Genomic DNA, 23416 nt, shown 5'->3' with positions numbered 1-23416 from the left:
CCTTCCTAACTTTGGTCTTCCCTGGTGGTCCAGTGGCCAAGACTCCATGCTCCCAATGCAGGGGGCCTGGGTTCAATTCCTGGTCAGGAAACTAGATCCCACATGCTGCAACTAGGACCCAGAGCAGCCAGATAATTAAAAAATAAAGAAAATTTAAAAATCCTTCCTAACCTTAAGAAGCCACTTTGGACCATTCTGGCTCTGTCCGCTGAGTACCATCCTGTCATTTCCACTCACATCTGGCCTTGCACAGACACAAGAGGGTGGCAAAGGGCTGGAATGGAGATTTTCAGGGGAGACAGAGGCCAAGGTGGCAGCCCAGCCAAGGAGGAAGAACCCAGCCCAGAAGTCAGGAAGCCTGGGTGCCACCTCTCAGCCAGTGACCTTGGAAAGCCACTGCACCTCTCTGTGCCTTTGTTTCCTCACCTGTAACATGAAGAAATGAGCAGTATCTGGAAGGATCTGAGGGATTTCATTTTAAACAGGAAGAAGGTTTCCTCCGGGTGTTGGCAGGAGGAGAAATGCACCCACTCTTTCTAGAAGGCAGTTTGCACTGGGAGCTTTAAACAGTGTACTGAATAACTCCCTGCAGCATTGTTTGTAATTGCAAAACTTGGAAACAACCTCACTGTCCATTAGTAGGAGGTGGGAAGACCAGGAGAAACAAAAAGTGAGGAAGTTCTTTATGTCTTGATGTTGATTCTGATCTCAGAGCTGAAGTGAAGGGGAGTGTTGCTTCGATCTGTACAGACAGTCCCAGCAGTTGGGTAGAAACTGGTAACATTCCTTGATGGCCGGGGAAGGACTGGATGTGAGAGGGAGAGGGGGAGGGGTAAGGCTACTTGCTATCTAGTATGAATTCGGAGGCTACGTGAATGCATTTCCTATTCACACATGTTAAAGTTTTATTTGTCTTTTAAAAATTTGTTTATTTTAAAAAGTAAAAACTATATTGAAGCATAGTTGATTTACAATATCATGTTAGTTTCAGGTGTACAGCGCAGTGATTCAGTGAGCTATATATATAGATGCAGGTTTCCCTGGTGATTCAGATGATAAAGAATCCACCTGCAATGCAAGAGCGCCTGGGTTGGGAAGATCTCCTGGAGAACGGAATGGCTACCTACTCCAGTATTCTTGCCTGGAGAATTCCATGGGCAGAGTAGCCTCGCAGGGACTACAGTCCATGGGATCACAAAGAGTCAGACATTACTGAGTGACTGAACACACACACATATATGTATGGAATATACATTCTTTTTCAGATTTTTTCCCTTATAGATTATTGCAAAATATTGAGTACATTTCCCTGTGCTACACAGCAGGTCCTTGTTGGCTATCTATTTTATAATATATATATATATAGTAGTGTATATGTGTTCACCCCAACCTCCTAATTTATCCCCTGCCCTTTCCCCTTTGGTAACCATAAATTTGTTTTCTATGTCTGTGGGTCTATTTCTGTCTTGTTAATAAGTTTATTTGTATCTTTTTTACTTGTTCTTTGGGGAGAAACAATCAATTTTTAGGAATATAGTATAAGGAAATTATTTTTAAAAAACATGAGTGTAGATACATGTACAAGAATGTTCATTATGGCCTTATTTGTGTGTGCTAAGTCATGTCTGACTCTTGGCGACCCCATGGACTGTAGCCTGCCAGGCTCCTCTGTCCATGGAATTCTCCAGGCAAGAATATTGGAGTGGGTTGCCATGCCCTCCTCCAGGGGATCTTCCCAATCCAGGGATCGAACCATTCATATCTCCTGCATCTCCTGCGCTGCAGGCAGATTCTTTACCCACTGAGCCATCTGGGAAGCCCTGGCCTCATTTGTAAGAGCGAGACTAGAATTAGAGACAGTGTCAGTAAGGGAGGAAAACTGGCAGCTGTAATAAAGGTGGAAGCCATGTTAATCCTAAAGCAGAAGAGAGCCTAATGGACTGGTGGATAAAAAGTGGAGCAGCTTATAAAACAGCATGTTTATGAAAATTCTATATGCAGAGGCACAGAACTGTGAAAGAATGTTCACATTTCACCAAAAAGTCAACTTCTGTTACTAGGTAATTTCCATCTGATTTTTCAACCATTTCTACTCTTTGGAGCTTTATTCTCAATGAAAGTGAAAGTTGCTCAGTCATGTCCGACTCTGCAATCCCATGAACTGTAGTCTATAGTATTCTCCAGGCCAGAATACTGGAGTGGGTAGCCGTTCCCTTCTCCAGGGGATCTTCCCAACCCAGGGATCAAACCCAGGTCTCCCACATTGCAGGTGGATTCTTTACGAGCTGAGCCACCAGGGAAGCCCATTTCTCAATGAATGTGTATTTAAAAAGTAGAGAGAGAGATGCATAATATTCATTTTAAAAGGCCAGAAGGAAATACTCTTAAATGACTTAATACTGTTTATCTTTGGAGATGGAAATACATTTTATTTCTGTTTTCAATTCTCTGCTTCTCCGAATTTTTTCAATAGCATATGTTACTTTTATAATCAGTTTTTAGCTATCGGTAAATAGAGGGTTTCCCTGATGGCTCAGTGGTAAAGTATCTGACTGCCAGTGCAGGAGACATGGGTTTAATCCCTGGATTGGGAAGATCCCCTGGAGGAGGAAATGGCAACCCACTCCAGTATTCTTGCCTGGGAAATCCCATGGACAGAGAAATCTGGTGGCTACACTCCATGGGGTCGCAAAGAATTGGACATGACTTAGCAACTAAACAACAACAACAACAACAAAGTAAATAGAAAAGCAACATTCAGTGGGAGATCAAGCCAGGCCTGAAGCCATGTCTGAGTAGGGGCTGTGACGGGGCCTGGGGCTCGGCCCCCTCCTTGCAGCTCTGCGGAAGCTAGGAGGCTGGGGCTGGAGCCCATCTGGCCAGCCAGGCATTGTCTACCCCCACAGGCTTTTGGGCCTCAGGCTAAAATAAGCTGAACTGTAACAGGCTTTCATGGCATGCAGCCAGAGCAGGCAAAAGAGTCCTGACAAAGGTAACCATGTATGGGGACAAGAGTGTGTGCTAAGTCACTTTAGTCGTGTCTGATTTTGTGTGACCCTGTGGACTGTAGCCCCCCCAGGCTCCTCTGTCTGCGGGATTCTCCAGGCAAGAATACTGGAATGGGTTGTCATGCTCTCCTCCAGGGGATCTTCCCGACCCAGGGATCAAACTCTTGTCTCTTATGTCTCCTGCATTAACAGGTGGGTTCTTTACCACTAATGCCACCTGGGACAGGAGTGCAAAGCTGCAGAAAATGGCAAGGCCAGTCTCACAGGGGCTTGGGAGCCTCCCCACCGGAAGGGAATTTAATAGGACAGTGACAAGGTCATATTGGAGTGTTTAAAGGAGTTCTGTATCTGGTGAGTGGAGAGGGACAGAGGGAGGCCAGAGAGGAAAATGTCACAATAACCCAGTGCAAGATGCTGGTGCCTCCTTGGAACTTTGCTCCATGTTATGTGGCATCTTTGATGGGAAGGGAGTTTGAGGGAGAATAGATACATGTATATATATGGCTGAGTCCCTTCGCTGTTTGCCTAAAACTATCACAACATTGTTAATTGCCAATATCTCAATGCAAAATAAAAAATTAAAATAAAAAGAAGATGCTGATGCCTGGATCCGGGGAGGGGCCACAGGGCTAAGAGCATCCAGCAGTGGACTGGGGCATGGTGGGCCAGGGAGGAGGAGGAAGGGGGACTCTCTGGGGTCTGGCCTGGTTCAGCAGGTCCTCTCTGAGATGGAGACTCTAGGGGGAAGGCTGTGAACTCTGTGGTCTGCAGACTGGAGGCGCCAAGGAGGCCATAGCATTGGTGAGTCTGGCACTGAGGAGAGGAAGCCAGGCTGGAGAGGACAGTTAGGAGTCATAGCACAGGAGAGTGACGGATGCCCTGGGGTGGTCAATGTTGGGGAGGGCAGGCACAGAGGGGGAGAAGAACAGAGGCTGGGGAGAAACAGGCCCTGCCAGGCAGAGTGGGGAATTCCTGCCACCTCCAGGAGGCAGAATCAAGGAGGAGTTGGCAGGGCATGATGTACAGGGAGGAAGTCCATGCTGGATGCAATAGAGTCACGATGCCCTCCATCCCCTCCTCCCTCACAGAGAAAGCCGAGGAAGGACCAGACCATGCGGTGATTCCGTGGCGGGTGGGGTGGGTCGGAGCCCGGGATCTGTACACTCGGCTGGACCCCATTGGCTGGCGGGCAGGAGCCGGCGCAGGGACAGGACCAGCTGATGCAACGTGGGCCTATCATTGCAGGCCCTGCCGCGGGGATGCAGCTGTGCTGGCCGCTGCCCAGAGGTTCCAGCGGGGAGCGGGGGGCTGGCTCTCAGGGCAGGCTGGAGCTGTCTGTTCTGGGTCTGCTCTGACTCAGGAGGGAAATACGCCTTTCATGGAAGCACCAAGAGCCCTGGGCTCTCCGCCGGTGCCTGAGGTGGGGGAGGGGCCCCAGAGGATGCTGCTGCTCAGATATCCTTCTCAGGCTCCGCATTCTCAAGGCCAGACAGGGAGACGGGAGCCCAGGCTAGGAAAGCATCAGGCCCCAGGATTTCAGTCTGGGCTCAGCCTCTGACTCTGTACGTGACTTTGGGCAAGTCCCTGATCCCTCTGAGCCTCAGCTTCCCCATCTCTTTTGCTAGGACATAAAGTGGAAAAGAACTCAAGGCTTGGGAGCTAGAGGGGGGATGGGGGTCACCAGGGGCACAGCTGGCCAGTCTGGGCACCCAAACTAGGCACAGGAGAAAGGGAATTATCTTTTATTGATGTCCACTTTGTGCAGAGAGCCACTTCCATGTGGCTCAGATGGTAAAGCATCTGCCTGCAATGCAGGAGACCTGGGTTCAATCCCTGGGTTGGGAAGATCCCCTGGAGAAGGAAATGGCAACCCACTCCAGTATTCCTGCTTGGAGAATTCATGGACAGAGGAGCCTGGTGGGCTACAGCCCATGGGGTCGCAAAGAGTCAGACACGACTAGAGTGACTAACACTTTAACTTTGTACAGGGAGCTCTTGCATTCTCTAACTCCCATATCCCTGCTATGAGGCAGGCATTTTAACTCCCAATTTTCAGATCAAGAAACTGAGCCTCCAAAAGCCCAAGAATGACAGAGCCTGGATTTGAAGCCAGGTTTCCCTGCTTGGGGTCCGGGGTTCTGTCCGCTGTAGCCAACTAGGGAGTTTCAGACTAGCATCACTGACACCCATCAGAGCTGTCCCAAGCTGCTACATGCCTCTTTGTTAACCCTGCCCAGGCCCCAGGGTCAGGGCCACGGAGAAGGGGGATCTGGACAAGTGGTGGCCAGGTGTGATGGGGTCCCAGGATACAGTTGGCAATATAAAGCAGGGGTCCCCAACCTTTTTGGCACCAGGGAACAATTTCATGGAAGACAATCTTTCAACAGACCAGGAGTGGGGGATGGTTTGGGGATGATTCAAATGCATGACATTTCTTCTGCACTTTATTTTCTAACCTAATGCTGCCGCTGATCTCAGAATGTACCGGTCTGCAGCCCAGAGTTTGGGGACCCCTGATCTAATGGGATCGGCATAGGCTTGAAGCTCAGGGACACGTGGGAAGCTCCCTCAAACTCCCTGACTAAGAGGCCCTGCCCTGGAAGACCGGCAGGAATGGGGCTGAGTGTCAGAAAAGGTCTCAGCTGTAAATCTAGGCAAGTTTGGTCCCAGGAACAGGGCAGGAAGCTTGGTTATAGGAGCAAAACCGCGAGTCCCTGAGGCCAGGTGCCACCTAGCAGCTCAGTGTGGCTTATACAGAGAATGATGGGTCAGTGACAGGCCACAGGCAGGGGGTATCACAGCGCAGAGATGAGGCTGCTCCAATACCAAAGTCCCAAAAGTGGGCGCGCACTGCCTTCCTCCATGTCAACCACACGGGCCCATACTTGCCTCCTGCCAGAAGTCTGCCCTGCCACCTGGAATGGGGCTGAGTCTCCCACAGTGTCTCAGGGGAGGGGTGTGGGGGACCAGCAGGGCCAGTATCCACACAGCTGGCTCTGCCATCATTGAGTAGTTCCAGAGCGGTTTACTAAGGTCCTTCTCAAGACAGAAGGACTTGACAGAGGTATCCTGTTGACATAGAATTTCAAACTCCTCAGGCCACTCATTTTCACTGAAAACCAATTTTCCAGAGCAACTCTTCTGAGCCAAACCCTGTGCTGGGAACACAGAAACAAATCAAATCCGCTCCCCATCCTTAAGCAACAGAGCCCACACAGGGTGCTCTGGGCTGTGACACAGGGGAGAAGGCAGAGGGCTGCCAGAGGCCATGCAGGGACAGGAAAGTAGGGAAGACTTCCTGAAGGAGCCAGCCTGGGGTGAAGAAGGAGCTCACATCAAGCAGAGAAAGCTTGGAGAGGGTGAAAAAGGGAGGTGCTCTCCCCAGGTGCACAATCAATGGGAACACCAAAAGCCACAGGAATGAAGATAAGTAATATTTTCAAGCAATATTTTGAAAAGTCAATGTTAAAAAAAAAAGATGATGAACAAAATATCAACATTTTAATAAAGACAGGATCAGGGCCAACTCCATGGGTGTACAACCTGTGCAGTGTGACAGAGCCCTGCATTTGGTTGCCATCTTGAAATTCAGAATAAATTTTGAAGGAGGGGCCCCACACACCATGTAGCCAGTCTTGGATAAGAAGAATAAAACAATACCGTGTCAAGTCATGTTGGAGCCTGATAAGAAAAAAACAAACGTATTTATTTAAAATGTTGATATTGCATTCATCATGGATATTTTAGTATTAATTTTGATTTTTTTTAAACGTTGCATGAAAAGATTATTTTTTTTAATTATTGAGGTTTGGGGCGCCTCTTTTAATTTGCAGCCAGGGTGAATGCCTCACTCACCTCGCCCTGGTCCAGCCTTGAGAGCAGATGAGGCCGAAAGGGCATCAGACAACTGGAAAGAGGGCTGTCCAACAGCTGGAAGCCGGCGGGCCCTGGGTCAGGGGGAGCCTTGGGGGACAGGGCAGCTTCAGGCACCTCTCAGATCCCACGATCCCTTGCCAGAGATGCACCTGGGGGTCTTCCCACTGTCAAATCACTGACCAGACACGCCCCCATCTGCAAAGTGAGAACAATGGTTCCTTTCAGCAGCCTGTCTTCCAGGTTGAGGGACAAAAGAAAAAAAGAAAAAGGTGCTGAGTTTGAAACTGGAGAGCCCCATCCACTAGAAAGTTCATGCACGAGTTCTGTGTTAGGGACCCCTGCAGCTCCTACGGACATGCAGGGATCAGGTCTCCCACCCTCCATACCTCTCCTTCCATCCTCCAAGCTCCCAAGACCCCTTCTGCCTTTTCACAGCTTCCCCCCGCCAGTCACAGCTTCTCCCCGCCCTTGCCTTCAATGTGCACAGGAGGGAGAGAGCATATTAAGCCTGTTATTTTTTTGGAGGGGGTGCTGCATCAGGTCTTATTTGCAGTATGTGGATTTAGTTCCCTGACCGGGGACTGAACCTGGGCCCCCCTGTATTGAGGGTGTGGAGCCTTAGCCATTGTACCACCAGGAAAGTCCCTTAAGCCTTTTATTTTATTTGTTCCTTCTTTCATGCAACCAATATTCATAAGGACTCAGGGTGCAAGGACAAAGGAGGGGACAAAAAAGACTTTGCTCTCCAGGAGACTCACATGCGGCTGGAGGAGACAGGTTATAGGCTAAGAAACAGATCTGATCATTCCAGATAAAGTAAACGCTATGAAGAAACCAAAGCTGGTGGTTGCAGGCAGGGAGCTGAGTACTTTATCGCAGGGCCTGAATGATGAGAAGCTGTGCTGGTTTCCTATTGCTGCTGCAACAAATTACCATAAACTTAGTGACTTAAAACAGTAAAGGTATGTCTTCTTATAGTTCTGGATGTCAGAATATTAGAATGGATCAGCAGGGCTGCATTGCTTCTGGAAGCTCTGGGCCAAGTCTGTTTCTTGTCCTTTCCAGTTTCTAGGAAGCTGCCTGCACTCCTTGACCCAAGGCCCCTTCCTCCATCCTCAACGCCAGGAGTGTATCATCTTCACAATTGCCCCTTTCTCTGATCTCTGCTTCTGTCATCACATCTCTGTCTCTGACCCCTGTCCCCTCCTTGCTCATATAAGGACATTTGTGGTTACACAGAGCCACGAGGTAATCTCTCTATCTCAAGACCCATCATTTAATCACATCTGCCAAGTGCCCTTTACCATGGCAGCGATAACATACACAGGGATCAGGACCCAGACATCTTTGGGAATCACTCTCCTACCTACCAATGAAGTCAAACCCCTGAAAGACTTCTAGTGGAGGAGAGCATCCCTAGCAGACGGAACTACATGTGCAAGGACCCCAAGGCTAGAACAAACTAGGCATGTTCTCAGAATAGCAAGAAGGCCAACCTTCTAGAGAGCAGTGCTCCAGGAAGTCTGATTTTAATTCACTTCATCCGTGGGGCCAGTCACCCTTATAGATGAATGTGGTGTGTTCCAGGAATCCTGAGCAGCCAAGAAAGCCCTTAAAGAGCATCCTCTCAGCACTGAAGGTCATCTCCTCTCTCCCCCTGCTTCTTGCTGGCTGACCCTTCACATGCTTAACACAAGAGCCTTGGGTGTTTGAAGAAGGTGCCAACCCAGTGTCCACCTGGAGCTGGGCCTAGACTGACTTTGGTGGAGGAGTGGGCCTAGCCCCTGCTACCTGCATATAATCCTGCTCTTTCTTCCATGCTGAAGGCCAGGATTGTGTGGCCGAGGGAGGGAGGAGGCAGGAAAGGCTAGACCTCGAGTGGTGGCAGCTGCCTTCAATGGCCATATTGTTAGCTCTGGGCTGCAGAGGGGAGGGCACCAGAGTCTGGCTCAATGAGGCATCTGTGCTCACAAGGTCAGGATGCCCAGGTCAGAGGCTCTCATAAGAGATGCCTCCCACCCCTACTTCTACCCAGACCCTGCCATTTGGCTTCCTGATACCTCAGGGACCATGGCTATCACCAGCTGGCTAACTGTGCTGTGCGCCGTTGGTTGGTGGCCTTTCCTGTTAGATTGTAAGCTCTATGAGAAGTCCAGCAAGTAGCAGCACTCAGCCCAGGATTTGGATCAGAGAAGTTGTCCCATAAATACATGGAATGAATGAATGAATGAGACTGTTGTCATTCTTGCTTTGTCTGATCACCTCTTCCTAGACCATTGCAGCAGCCTCTTGACTAGCTTCCTTGTCTCTGGTCTTTCCTCCTGCACACCATCGCCAGAGAGTCAACAGTGAGGGTCTAACATACCATCAGTTGAAATCCTCCTGAAGCTCCCTGAGACCTTCAGGGTCCAACTAATACCCTACCAGCCTGGCCAAGTGTTCACCCCCAACTCTCTTCCCCACCTCTGTACTTGTTCTTGAGAACACCTGATTTTTCTCAGCCTGAATGGCCTTGCACTTGTGGATTCCTGTATGCAGAATGCCCTTACTCTTCTTCTCCCCTCCTGGGTGACCCCTACTCATGGTTCAGGCCTGACTTCCCCCAGCCTTCTCTATGTTCCCACAGGACCTTTGTGGTTACACAGGGCCACCAGGCAATCTATCTCAAGACCCATTAGTTAATCACATCTGCCAAGTGCCCTTTACCATGGCAGTTAAAACATATGCAGGAACCCAGACCTAGACATCTTTGGGAGTCATTCTTCCACCTGACAACGAAGTCAAACCTCCGAAAGCCTTAGAATGGAGGAGAGCATTCCAAGCGGAGGGAACTACCTGTATAAGGGCCTCAAGGCTAGAACAAATTAGGCATGTTCTCAGAACAGCAAGAACCCACTACTCTGTGCTCCTAGCACCCTCTGCACCAATTATAATTGCCAGTTAACACCTCTTTCTCCCTAACCAGACCCTGAGCTTTTCAAGAACAGACACTGAGCCTGACCCATATTTTCATCACAGCCAGGGCCCTGGACTTGGTCAGGCCAGAGCAAATGCTCAGCAGAGGTCTAAGCTCAATTCCAACACAGTGGGTGCCTTTTGCCCCCTCTGGTGCTCATTTTGGGTCACTGCACTTTTCTGGAGACGACTCATGGGCTTCAGTAGAGAAATGGATGCCTGAACTGCGATTCTCAGTGTATCCTCAGGACCAACAGCGTCAGCATCACCTTGGAACTTGTTAAAAATGAAATTCTTGGGCTCCAGCCCAGGCCTATGTGATTCAAAAACTCTCGGGTGGAGCCTAGCAATCTGTTTTAACAAGCCTTCTGGGTGATTATGAAGCAGGCTAAAGTTTGACGTTCCTTCTCCTAGGAGCCCCAAGTAATGGAGGAGACACCAGGATGCACCAGGTAGAGTTGGCTGCTAAAGTACAAGACTCCTAGTTAAAGCCGAATTTCAGATGAACAATGAACTAATATAAATATGTCTGGTGCAAAATTTGAAATTTTTATATTGAAATTCTTAATAATTTTTGGACATGGAGCCCCGCATTTTCATTTTGCACAGGTATTTAGTCCTAGGAAGGACCCAGAACTCAAAGGTGAGAGGGGTCAGACCACCAGCCGCTGAGCTGTGCCTCTAAGTTTTCCCAGCTCCCCCATCTTTCATACTCCCCATTGCTTCCTTCCCAGAGGAATCCAACCTTCATCCCTTCTCTTCAGATTCCAGGAACCGTCTCCTCACTGTCTTGCTCCTTCATTCCCACCCTTTCTATTCCACCTTCCACAGAGCAAAATGAAGTTCTCAAAATGTCTGCCCATGTCATCCTCAAAGGGTTTCCCAGGTGGCTCAGTGGTAAAGAATCCACCCGCTAATGAAGGAGATGTGGCTTCGATCCTTGGGTCGGGAAGATCTCTAGAGTAGGAAATGGCAACCCACTTCAGTATTCTTGCCTGGAAAATTTCATGGACAGAGGAGCCTGGCAGGCTGCAGTCCATGGGATCACAAAGAGTCGGACACGACTGAGTGACTGAGGATGCACACACATCATGCTCAAAACTTCCCTCTGGGTGTCTCCCTACCACTGCTTTTATGATAACAGCCATTTCCCATTTGGAGCACTAAGTTAGACTCTTGGCTCCATGTGCTCTGTGTTCTGTGCAATAATTCTGCCTCTGCCCAATGCCCTGGGGTGGGGTCCTGTGAGCAGGATCTGCCTGCAGCCTTGGATGGAGGGTTGAATATCAGCTTCAGCTGATGCCCAAAGAAGAGATGCTGTCTAGGATGCCATGGAGGAACGGGAGGAGGAGAGGCTCCAGAATGATTTATTGAGCACCTACTTTGCGTCTGGCACTGTTCTGAGTGGTGGGGACACTCCCAGCCAAGGTCCCAGGTCAGGAAGCTCCCAGGGCTTGGTGATGAGGAGGGAATAAACACCTGGTAATGAGAGGGTTGTAATGGCTCAGGGTCTGGGTGCCCACAGAGGTGGTAATGAGTCCTGGCTGGACCAGAGCTCTGGGGTGACCACCTGTCTGGGTTTGCCCATGGTCGAGGGATATGGGACTCCCAATGTTAAAAGAGGGACAGCTGTTACCCTGCAACAGCTCTGACCCCAGGATGGCTCCTCCTGCTCATTCGATGCTTCTGGGCCCCGGATGAAGGACCTGAGAAATCCAGACCATGTTAGTGCACACAGGGAGGTCAGCCTGGGTGTGGTCCCAGGGCCTGGCAGACAGAGTAGGCTCAGGAGTCAGGGTGCCCAGGGCTTGAACCTGCTTTGGTTTTGCACTGGCCACTTGCCTAAAATCCCTGAGCTCCCCTTCCTCTTCTCTAAAATGAGATCTGTACCATCCATTCGACAGGCCCTTTGTGAGGATGAACATGGGACAACACAGCAAATGGGAGGTATCATTGCAGGATTAAGTTCAACTACGAATAACAGAGGGCTTCCCAGGTGGCGCTAGTGGTAAAGAACCTGCCTGCCAATGCAGGATACATAGAGATACAGGTTTGACCCTTGGGTCGGGAAGATCCGGTGGAGAAGGGCATGGCAATCTGCTCCAGTATTCTTGCCTGGAGAGTCCCATGGACAGAGGAGCCTGTTAGGCTACATACAGTCCATAGGGTCACACAGAGTCAGACATGACTGAAGCAACTTAGCACACACACGTAAATAACAGAATCATTCTGGCTTCAACAAGAGAGTTTGTTTCTCTCTCCTATAAAAGTCTGGAAATAGATGGTTCAAGGATGGCATGCGGGCACTGCTCTGCTACATTCTCAGGATTTCAGGCTCCTTAGCTCATGCCTCCTCCAACCCTAGGGTGTGGCCTGTGTCTTTAAAGACCCAGATGGTGGCTAGAGCCCTAGGCATCACATCTATGGGAGCTGTAGACACAGAGAAGATATTTAAAGTCTTGCAATTGGATGAGCTTGGTAAGGAAAGGGTTCCACTGGAGAAGAGAAGCCCCAAAACTGAGCTCCAGGACTCCTATATCTAAGGACGAGGAGAAACCAGCAGCAGCTCCCCGGTTTCCAGACGTCTTTCAGCCTCCAGACTTGTAAACCCAGCTGTTTGCCTAACGTCTCCACTTGGATGTCTACGAGACATCTGAGAATTTGTATATCCAAACTTGAATTCTGATCTGTCCCCCACATCTACTCCTGTTGTCACCTTCCTCAGTATCAGATCCTGGCAGCACCATCTATGGAGGTGTTCAGTCAAACACTTGGGGTCATAGTTGACTCTTTTCTTTCTCTCACAACCTACATTTTATTCACTAGGAAATCCTGTGGTTCTACCTCCCAAAGACACCCCAGCATCTGATTACTTCACTGCCCTGCTGTTGCCCTGATTGTCTCATCTGATGCCACATTCCTCTCCCCCTGCTTCTACCCTCTGCCCCTTGGTCTATTTAACTCATAAGGCACATGACGACACCCTCTGCTTAGAAATCTGCAGTGCCTTTTTTATTTCAATTGGAGTAAAAGTCAAATTCCTCACCATGGGCTCTGGATGCTTCATGATCTAGTCTCAGTGACCTTGCACATCATTGTTTACACCTCTCCACGCCCGTCACTCCCTCCACCCCAGCCCTGTTGGCCTCCTGGCTTGAATAGACCAGGTACATCTCACCTTAGGGGTCTTTGTACCTGTCCTCTGCTTCAGGTTTTTACTCAAATGTCACCTTCCCTGATTACTCTGTTTGAAATTGTAACCCCTTCACCAATACTTCCTACTCTCCTCTGTCTATGCTGTTCTTTCTTTTGTCCAAAGCATGCATCCTATCTGATATACCTTTCTCTCTTTTTTAATCATTGTCTACCTCCCTCTACTGAAAAGTAAATTTCATGAAAGCAGAGATATTTGCTGCTGTATTAGAACATTAGAACTGGGTTTCCCTGGTGGTCCAGAGGTTAAGAATTCATGCCTAGCTGCTCAGTCATGTTCTTTTCTTTGCGACCCTCTGGACTATAGCCCACCAGGCTACTCAGTCCATGGGATTCTCCAGGCAAGAATACTAGAGTGGGTTGCCATGCCCTCCTCTAGGGGATCTTCCTGACCCAGGACTCAAATCCGAGTCTCCTGTGTCTCCTGCATTGCAGGCAGATTCTTTACCCACTGAGCCATGGGGAAGCCAAATCACTCAATATAAATGAATTTAAAGAATGGAGAAAGGGAGGGAGCAGTGAATAAGTGAAGAAGTTACTCTCCCTGCACAGGAGGTTTTGGCTGCCCAAGTGGACAGTAAGACAGGGGTCATGATGACCGGCCACCATTGTGTGGACCATAATGTACCCAGCCCTGTGCCAGGTGCTGGCTGTGGCCTAGTAGAAGCAGACACCTACGCTGACATCCACAGAAGTGGCTGGCAAATGAGAGGGTGGAGGGAAACCCAGGGGCCTGTGGGAGCACAGAGGCGCTTCCATGAGGAGGTGACTCCCTAGCCCTGTCTGAAGCCCCACCCTGCCAGTCTCCCCACAATAACACTTGAAGTCCCCTTTGACTTGGAGGCAGCAGTGAGATTGAAGGGCACAGATGTAAAGGCAGAACTACCTGGGTTTGCATATTGGTTTACCAGCTGGGTGACTTGGGGAAAATCAGGTGCCCTCACCACGTCTCAGTTTGCTTATATGTAAAATGTGACAGCTACTGGCCTAGAGCTTTTACATTCTTTCCAACTTCAAGCATCAGTCAAGTCTTGGAGGCGTACTGCTCAGCTCTCCCTTCAAGACAGAGCTTGTGAGACTTCCCTGGTGGTCCAGTGGCTAAGACTCTGCACTCCCAATGCAGAGGGCCCAACTTCAATTCCTGGTCAGAGAACTAGATCCCACATGCCACAATTAAAGACGCCGCATGTCACAGCTAAGACCCAGCACAGGCAAAACAAATAAATTAAAAGTTTTTAAAAAATTTTAAAGAGAGAGAGCTTGTAGGTTGGGGTGTTCTTAGCAACAGCCTCCTGCAGCAGCCCCTTTGGGATCTACAGCTGTGGTTGTGATGAGGTCACATCCTTCCTGGGCAACGCCAGCCAGTGATTGGGCAGGAGAACAAGGGCCTGGCCATTTCTGACCAATGGGGTGTTTCCTCTAACAGGTAATTTGTGCTCCGGTTTCCCCATCAGGCTGGCAGGGCTCTCTCAGAGCTGCCCTGAAGTCGGAGGCTCTTCCTACCTAATTCTTCCTTCCTTCTCTCCATTCACAGACCACAGGCCTACCTCACAGTCTGAGGGAGGCTCCTCAGAGGACGAAAAGCCAGAGCTAGGTCTTCCAGGTTGAACAGGGGAGAAGGCATTTCATGTAGAGGGTTCAGCAGGTGCCCAGGAATGGGGGGGGGGGAGGAGAGTTTTAATCAAGGGACTAGTGTGGTCAGATCTGAGTTAGAAGGAGTGGGAGGTGGGGTGGAGAGGGCAAGAGAGGAGGTAGGGAGAGCAGTGAGGAGGCTGAGATGATGGGACCCAGCCTGTGGGGTTGTGATTATGAGAGCCACAGGGTCAAGGAATGGTTGGAAAGATGTTTAGGGACTTCCCTGGTGGTCCAATGGCTAAGACTCCGCACTCCAAAAGCAGGGGCCTGGGATTGATTCCTGGTCAGAGAACTAGATCCACATGCTGCAACTAAGACCCGGTGCAGCCAAATAAATAAATAAAAAGAAAGATGTTTAGGTGTTTAAGAGACAGAAACTCCAGAGTTGGAAGGATGGGAACTCCAATAGCTCTGGGGTCCACCTTTCTGAGTTCCATGAATAACTGGCTTTGGGGAACTGGCCTGGGCAACCCAGGTGGATTCTGGGGCTTGTTACAGAGATGGGAAAGTGAATGTGCTTAGTGTCACTGAACTGTGCACTTTAAGATGGTTAAAATGTAAATTTTATGTTATGTCTATTTTACCACAATATATTTTTTTAAAGAGTAAAATGCTTGGACCAACACAGTGCATAATACACGCTCCAGAGCAGACCCTTCTCGAGGTAGGGGAGTGGTCTTCAGATCCAAACTCTTTTCATAATGATCCTAAAATGTCATTTGTCTTTTCACTGGGATGACATTTCACAGATGAGGCCCAAGCAATGGTGGTAAAAACCACTGGCATCTCAGCACAAATCAGAGAAATGGCTCTACATTCTATTAGTAGTCATTCAAACTCTCTGCCATCACACCCTCTCAGCAAATCCCTGCCAGTGTCACTCAAGAAAGTCTTTGATGGAGAATTCTCTGGTGGTCCAGTGAGAAAGACTCTGCCTGCCAATGCAGGGGATGTGGGTTCAGTCCCTGATCTGGGAAGATGCCACATGATTCAGGGCAACTAAGCTGGTGAGCTACAACTACTAAAGCCCACGTGCTCTGGAGTTTGTACTCCACAACAAGAGAAGCCACCACAATGAGAATAAGCAAATAAAACGTATAAAAAGAAAGTCTTTGTTGGGAATTCTTTGGTGGTCGAGTGGTTAAGAGTCTGTGCTGTCACTGCTGAGGGTCTGGGTTCCATCCCTGGTCAGGGAACTAAGATGCCCCGCAGCATGGACCAAAAAAAAAATCATTGATGAAGCAATAAAATTTATTTAATTCACTATATATTGGCTCTTAAATGCACATCTTTTAAGTATCATGTGTGACAAAATGGTAAAGCACTTCTTCTGTAGACCCAAACACAATAGTTTTCTCCAGAAAAAGCATTTGTGCAGTTTGAATTGTGAGCTAAACTAGCTATTTTTTTCATGGGACACCATTTTTCCTTGAAAGAAATATTGACATAAATTATGGTTATGCAAACTTGAGTATTTGGAGGACATTTTTCTCAAAAATGAATAAAATCTGTCTCCATTTCAAGGTAAACTGACAGTATTTGTTGCTAATAATAAAACTCAAGCTTTCAAATAAAAATTAGAATTTTGGAAAGCTTGTGTTCACCAACTGTGAGCTTTACAGCTTCCAAAAATTTAAATTTTCTGATGAGGTTGGTAGTTATGATAATGAATTTGATGTTTAATATTATATTTTGAAATTTATCAGTATTTGAAATATCTGCATGACTTGGTGAACTATTTTTTCCCCAAATGTCCATTGCATGCTTTTACAAAATCACTCATCGTAAAAGATACATGCAAAAGAGACCAATGGATTTTAATGTAACTGAGTAAGAAAATCTCATTGATATGGTTTCAGATTTTAATAATAACTGAACTTCAAGAAATACATCAAGTTTAACTTGGTATCAAGTAATAGCCACAATTATTTGAAAAGGCCATTAAAATATTCCTTCCCTTTCTAACTCATATCAGTTTGAGCCTGTATTTTCTTTGTAAAGTTCAACAAAACAATATATTGCATAACTGAATGCAGACTCAGGTTTGAGAATCCTACTGTCTTCTATTCGGCCATCCAGTAACATTTTTTGTAAATATATAAAGCAATGCCACTAATTTTTTGTTTTGGAAAATGTAGTTATTTTTCATTAAAATGAGTTTACATTTACTAAAGTTATTATTATTTTAAATTAATCACTTCAGTATTTTATTTTTAAGACACACAGTATTTATTTCAAACCATAAGCAAGAAAGCATACTGCATGCCCAGACGTGCCCACATCTTCCTCTTAGTCTTGCACACATGAACATGTATATTTTTTAAAATTTATTTATTTTAATTGGAGGCTAATTACTTTACAATATTGTAGTGGTTTTTGCCATACAATGACACGAATCAGCCATGAGTGTACATGTGTTCCCTATCCTGAACCCCCCTCTCACCTCCCTCACTTAAGTATTTAAATGTCTCAGTTTAAATGTATAATATTGTAAATATCGATACAAGCCATATAAATAAAGTTCTGTGGGAACTTTAGGGTGTGAAAAATGGTCCTGAGACCAAAATGTTTGAGAACCAGAGCACTAGTGTTCAGTTCCGTTCAGTTCAGTCGCGTGACTAGTGACACTACTGTTGGTGGTTAGGATTATTGTTCTGCACCAACAAGGATCATACAGCAGGGGGCAGCAGAGGCAGCCAAATGAAGGTATCCCTTTTGCCTTTGTTTAGTGGAAGATATTGTGTGCCCGTTTGTTGGGTATCATTCATAAAGGAAATCAATCCTGAATATTCATTGGAAGGACTGATGCTGAAGCTGAAACTCCAATACTTTGGCCACCTGATGTGAAGAACTGACTCATTGGAAAAGACCCTGATGCTGGGAAAGATTGAAGGTGGGAGGAGAAGGGGATGACAGAGGATGAGATGGTTGGATGGCATCACTGACTCAATGGACTAGAGTTTGAGTAAGCTCCGGGATTTGGTGATGGACAGGGAAGCCTGGCATGCTGCAGTCCATGGGGTTGCAAAGAGTTGGACACGACTGAGTGACTGAACTGAACTGAACTGAACTGAACTGAACTCATACCCTGTACTAGAGATGCACAAGTAAATCTCACAAGGAGTTCATACTCCAGTGGGTAAGAGACCCTGGCAATTGGTGGTGGTGGAGCCAACCCAGACACGCCCCACTTGAGAGCATCAGGAGGTGCGGGCAAGGGTGAGCTTGGCATGATCATGGATATTCTCATCTGCTGGTGGCAAGGCCTGATGGAAGGGAGAGAGCCCATAGGATCTGGGGTCAGAGAGGGTCCTGAAGTTCCTTGCCCTTTCGAGACTGGAGCCTAAGGGACTTCCCTGGTGGTCCAGTGGTTAAGAATCCTGCCTGCCAATGCAGGGGACGTGGATTCGATCCCTGGTCCGGGAAGATTCCACATACCCTGGAGCAACAAAGCCAATGTGCCAGAACTACTAAGCCCGTGCACCACAACTACTGAAACCCACTCACCCTAGAGCAGGTGCTCTGCGACAAGAGAAGCCACTGCGATGGGAAGCCTGCACACCACAACTAGAGAGTAGCCCCCTGCCCACTGCAACTAGAGAAAGCCCACACAGAGCAATGAAGACCCAGGGCAGCCAGAAATATTAATAAAGAAAGAAAAGACTGGAGCCTGAGCAGGGATCCAGGAGAACGAGAAGGGGGGCCTGGTATCATTTCTTACTCACTTGACACAGGCATTCCCTGAAGCCACCTCCAGCCCACAGATTTCCGGCTTCCATCTCAGTCGGGTTTTTTTCCTCACTTTTCACATCAAGACTCCCAGCTTCATGCCACTCCCTTGGCTGCTCCACCTGGCCCTCACCTTGCCCCCTGCTTCACATGAGACCCCAGCCCTGACCCTCCTCACCTGCCCCATCCCCACTCGGGTCCTCCCAGTCCCAGAAGTAAAGTAAAGCTGCCTCTCCGGCATCTCGGGCCAGTGCCTGCCTCACTACCCTTACCAGTTACCTCCTCCTTGCATCTCTAAAAGCCTCCATCCCTGCCTCCTCCTCCAGCTGCTCCCCAAGCATGCACCCTTCGCAGCTACCCTGAGAGGGTGCCCACACCAACTGCAAATGCACCCCTCCTCCTGTCTCAGTTCCTGCCCCGCCCCCCACCCTGGACCACCCTGTCCCAGCCACTGACCCCCAGGACACTTCCCTTCTGGTGCTGCTAGCCCTGCTAACCTCTCCTTGCCGCTCACTCTTCTCTCAGTGTTTGATTCCCCCTTCCCTCCTCCCTTCTCTGACCAGTCCCTCTCTGGCTCTTTCCTGGGCCCCATCCCCTGCCCAACCCTCTCCCCATGAGTTTCACACTCCCTCCCTGGGCCCGCTGACCCTCTCCTCCCTGTCTCAGGCTGTAGTCTCGGGCGCAGCCCCCCTCCTGAGCTCTGGACCCCTCTCACTCTCCCTCTCCTTTACCCTTCAAAGACACCATCAGTGGCCTGCCTCTCCCCCCTTTCCCCAAAGTGTTCCTGACCCACCCACAACCGGGGCCCAAATTGGACCCTCCTCTCTCCTTGTCACCCGGACTCTCAAAACAGTCCCCAGCCGGCCTCTCTGCTTTGGTCTCTTCTCCAGACAGTGACCAGGGCAAGCTCTGAAGAGCAAACTTAATCTTGTTTCCCCTGCTTAGACCCTCCCAGGGGTCCTCTCTGCCCTCAGCAGAGAAATCAAACTCAATGACAAATGTGACAAGTCCTCCTGCTGCCTCTCCTTCCATCTGCTTCACCTTCAAGGGGCCACTCATCTCATCTCCATTTCACTCATGGAGAAGCCTAGACATAGAGCAGGGGATGTCCAGGCCAGGATGCATGTCTGGCTCCTGAGGAGTCTGTTGCATCAGGCCTCAAGTGTCCTATGTCCAACTTCACCTCCAGTCTCAACAGTGGACTTCGTCCCCCTTGCCCATTCTCCACTCAGTACCCCTTTGGAGCCAATCCCAATATCTGTTCAGCCCAGCAAGGGCCTGGATACTAGGCCCTGCTCATGTGCCCTGGGCCCCTCCTTGACCACCTTCAGCAATTAATTGGGCCATAAACTTTCCTCAACAAGTCAGAGAATTTTCTCTAGATCTGGCAATGATCTTAGGTTCAACATATTCACTATCATATTGGATACTGAGCATAACAAGGCAGGTCATTCAGTGTAATACAGGCTCTGTTGTTATTCAGTCACTAAGTCGTGTCCGATCGTTTTTCACCCCATGAACTGTAACCCTCCAGGATCCTCTGTCCATGGAACTTCCCAGGCAAGAATACTGGAGTGGGTCGCCGTTTCCTTCTCCAGGAAATCTTCCCAACCCAGGGATCAAACCTGCATCTCCTGCATTGGCAGGCGGATTCTTTACCACTGAGCCCCCGGGGACGCCCCAGAGGATGAGATGGTTAGATAATATCACTGACTCAATGGAGATGAATCTGAGCAGACTCCAGGAAATAGTGAAGGACAGGGGAGCCTGGCATGTTACAGTCCATGGGGCTGCAAAGAGTTAGACATGACTTAGCAACTGAACAGCAACAAAGTGTCCTCCTGTATGCCAGGGTGGGGGTGGCCCTAGCCCCTATAGTCCCACTGTAAGTCGATTGATGCCATAGGGCCACTGGGGGCACCGGAAGGCCAGTGCGGAGGAGCAGCAGGCAGGGCTGGGGGCCAGCTGGGTGTTCACGGGCTGGAAGGAGTGAGGCTGGACTAAGCCAAGCCACCTCCTCCCTTCAACATTCCCCCTTTGCTAACGTTCTGGTGCCCTTTGGATATAAAGGCCAAACTCAAAGCCCCACCTAGCTGGCCCCCCCAGCTCCATCCTGTTTATCAGACACTCACAGTGAGGCTTATCATGTACCAACACTACCCTAAGCTTTGATAGAAGTTAACTCTTTTTAATCCTAAATAGACTACAATGTAGGTAGTTGTATAACCCTCACTGTACAGATGGGGGGACCGGGGCACAGAGCAATGACAGAGTGATGGCAGAGCCAGCATTCAAACCCAGGCCATGTGGGTCCAGAGTTTGTGCTCTAACTGCGCCCTCAATTTCTTCCTTCCTGTGTCATTCCTGCTCCTCCAAACACACTGAACTTCTTACCCATCACCTGTTAGTTCCCACTTTCATGCTTTTGGGCTCAACGTTCCCTCTACCTCAAGTGTCACCTTCTCAGTGAACCCACCTCAAACCCCCTGCTCCCCTTGCCCCCCCTGAATCAGGCAACCTCCTCCATGTTCACGGCACACTCTGTACATGTGGCTACTGCAGACATCCTGGGACTGGGGTTCCTTGATTTTCAGGGCAGTTCTTCCCTGACTATCACATCCCTGGATGCCCAATATTTCATCTGAGACTTCATCCAGCCTAAGAACTATTGGTAAGAGACTTCCCTGGCAGTTCAGTGGTTAAAGCTCTGTGCTTCCAATGCTGAGGTTGTGGGTTTGATCCCTGGTTGGGGAACTAAGGATCTTAGTTCACACATGCCACATGGTGTGGCCAAAAAATTAAATAAAATACATAAATAGGAAAAAATAAGTAAAATTTTATTTTCAGTAATCTTTCTTCCTTTTTTAAAGAACTCTTGGTAAATGTGGAATGAGCAGGGGCAGGGGGCACAGAGAAACAAGATTCCATCTTTACCCTCTAGAAGTTCACATTCCAGTAAGAAAACTGACCCATAAACAGCCAACATCTAAGTAGATCAGAGCCTCAAGAGAGGCACAAAGAGCCTGCAGCATCACTAGCTCGGTATGATGATGCTGTGCTCCCCACTGGGGGAGTCGGGCAGGCTTCTCAGAGAGGTTAACTTGTGTTCTGGGCCTTGAGGGATGAAGCAAAGTCCAGTGGCCAAGTGGGGCGCATGCAGGCGGGAGAGCTGGGGAAAGGGTTCCAGGCTGGCAGAGGCAGGAAAGCAGGATGTATTGTGAGGGTGAACTAGTTCAGCTGAGCCTGCTGACCCCACACCAGACAGTGAGCTGCAGGAGGGTGGTGTCTACCCGCACCAAGCACAGTGCCTGCACATGGTGGGCGCACAGGAAGGGTGTACTGAAAGCAGATCTCATGGGGTGCCCTAATTAAGGGGAAAAATGTGAAATTTTTAATGTAAATGTAAGCGTGAAAGTGAATGTTTATTTGTATTGCAGTTGGGAAGGAGCTTGCAACACAGTTGAAACTGCAGAAGAAAGTAAGGTCAGAAGAATGTGGGAAGGGGGGCTTCCTTGGCAGTCCAGTGGTTAAGACACTGGGGGCACAGTTCGACCCCTGGTCAGGGAACTAAGATCCTGCATGCCAAAAGACACAGCCAAAAAAAAGAAGGAGAATGTGAGGAGGGTGAAGGTCCTTGGAGCAGGCACCAGGCTGACAAGGCTCTCCTTTCCTGTCAGCCCCGGGGGCTCAGATTCAATCACCCTCAGACAAGCCACCGTGACCGTGACTGTGCCTCTGTCACACGTTGTGAGCCTCTCTGACCGCAGAAAGGCCTAATTCTCCTGGGTCGGGAGACTGCCTCCCCGGGGAGGGTGGTTAGAGGGCGAATGTGGGCGTCTGAGTCCTGCGTGCTGCTCCCCTCCTGCTGACCTTGGGCACTTGTCTCTGGGGCCTCAAGGATCATGGAGGGTCTGTGCTGAAAGCCTCCTTTTCATGCAGGCATTCTGTTCATCTGACCCCACTCTGGAGACTCTCACAGCAGGGGCGGCCAGAGAACAGCTTTGTGAGAGCCTCATTCATCTCCCAATGCTGAGGTCTCACAAGGGTGCCAGGCTCTCTGCTGGGTGCTGGTGCATGAGGGCACCCAGCCTCAGAGGTGCTGCTGACCTGTTGGGTCCAACTAGACACGAAATACCTGATTATGGAGCCTTCAAGCCAAGCCATTCCAGACCAAGGTGGACTTTCTGTGAGAATCCAAGGAAGGCTTCTCAGAGGAGGAGACACTTGATTTGAAAGACTGAGCATTCATTCAACAATTATTTACTGAGCACCTACTATGTGCCAGACTATGCTGCTGCTGCTGCTAAGTCGCTTCAGTCGTGTCCGACTCTGTGCGACCCCATAGACAGCAGCCCACCAGGCTCCGCCGTCCCTGGGATTCTCCAGGCAAGAATACTGGAGTGGGTTGCCATTTCCTTCTCCAGTGCAAGAAAGGGAAAAGTGAAAGTGAAGTCGCTCAGTCGTGTCCGACTCTTAGAGACCCCATGGACTGCAGCCTACCAGGCTCCTCCGTCCATGGGATTTTCCAGGCAAGAGTACTGGAGTGGGGTGCCATTGCCTTCTCTGCCAGACTGTGCTAGGCTCTGGGAATACAGCAAAGAGGAGGACAGATGGGCACGTGCCCCAAAGCTTCTTCCCTTCAGGTCAGCAGGGAAATAGGAATTAACAGGAGGAAAGGGGAACATGGTTCCCCAGACAAGCAGGAGCAACCACATGGAAGGGAGAGATGTATCCTGATTATGGAGGAAGCTGAGAGAAGTGTGGTGTGAGGGGAGCGGGGAGTGATTGGGAGATAAAGCTGGTGGGGTTGGCAGAGAGCAGCAACAGAGGGACTGGAGCACCAGGCTAGGGACTTAGGTCTTGATCATGCTGGCAACTGGGAGCCACAGAAGGTTCTGAGCAGAGGGATAAGTCACAAGGTTTCTTAGCAAAATAGCTTGCAAGTCCTCCAGCCACAGCCACCAGTGTTAGCTTCCTGGGGCCAACCTCCTCACCCCCCA

This window comes from Giraffa tippelskirchi, chromosome 11, assembly GCF_054371585.1.
Source record: "Giraffa tippelskirchi isolate mGirTip1 chromosome 11, T2T-mGirTip1v1.2.pri, whole genome shotgun sequence".
Taxonomy (NCBI): domain Eukaryota; kingdom Metazoa; phylum Chordata; class Mammalia; order Artiodactyla; family Giraffidae; genus Giraffa; species Giraffa tippelskirchi.
Note: the sequence above shows the minus strand (reverse complement) of the source record.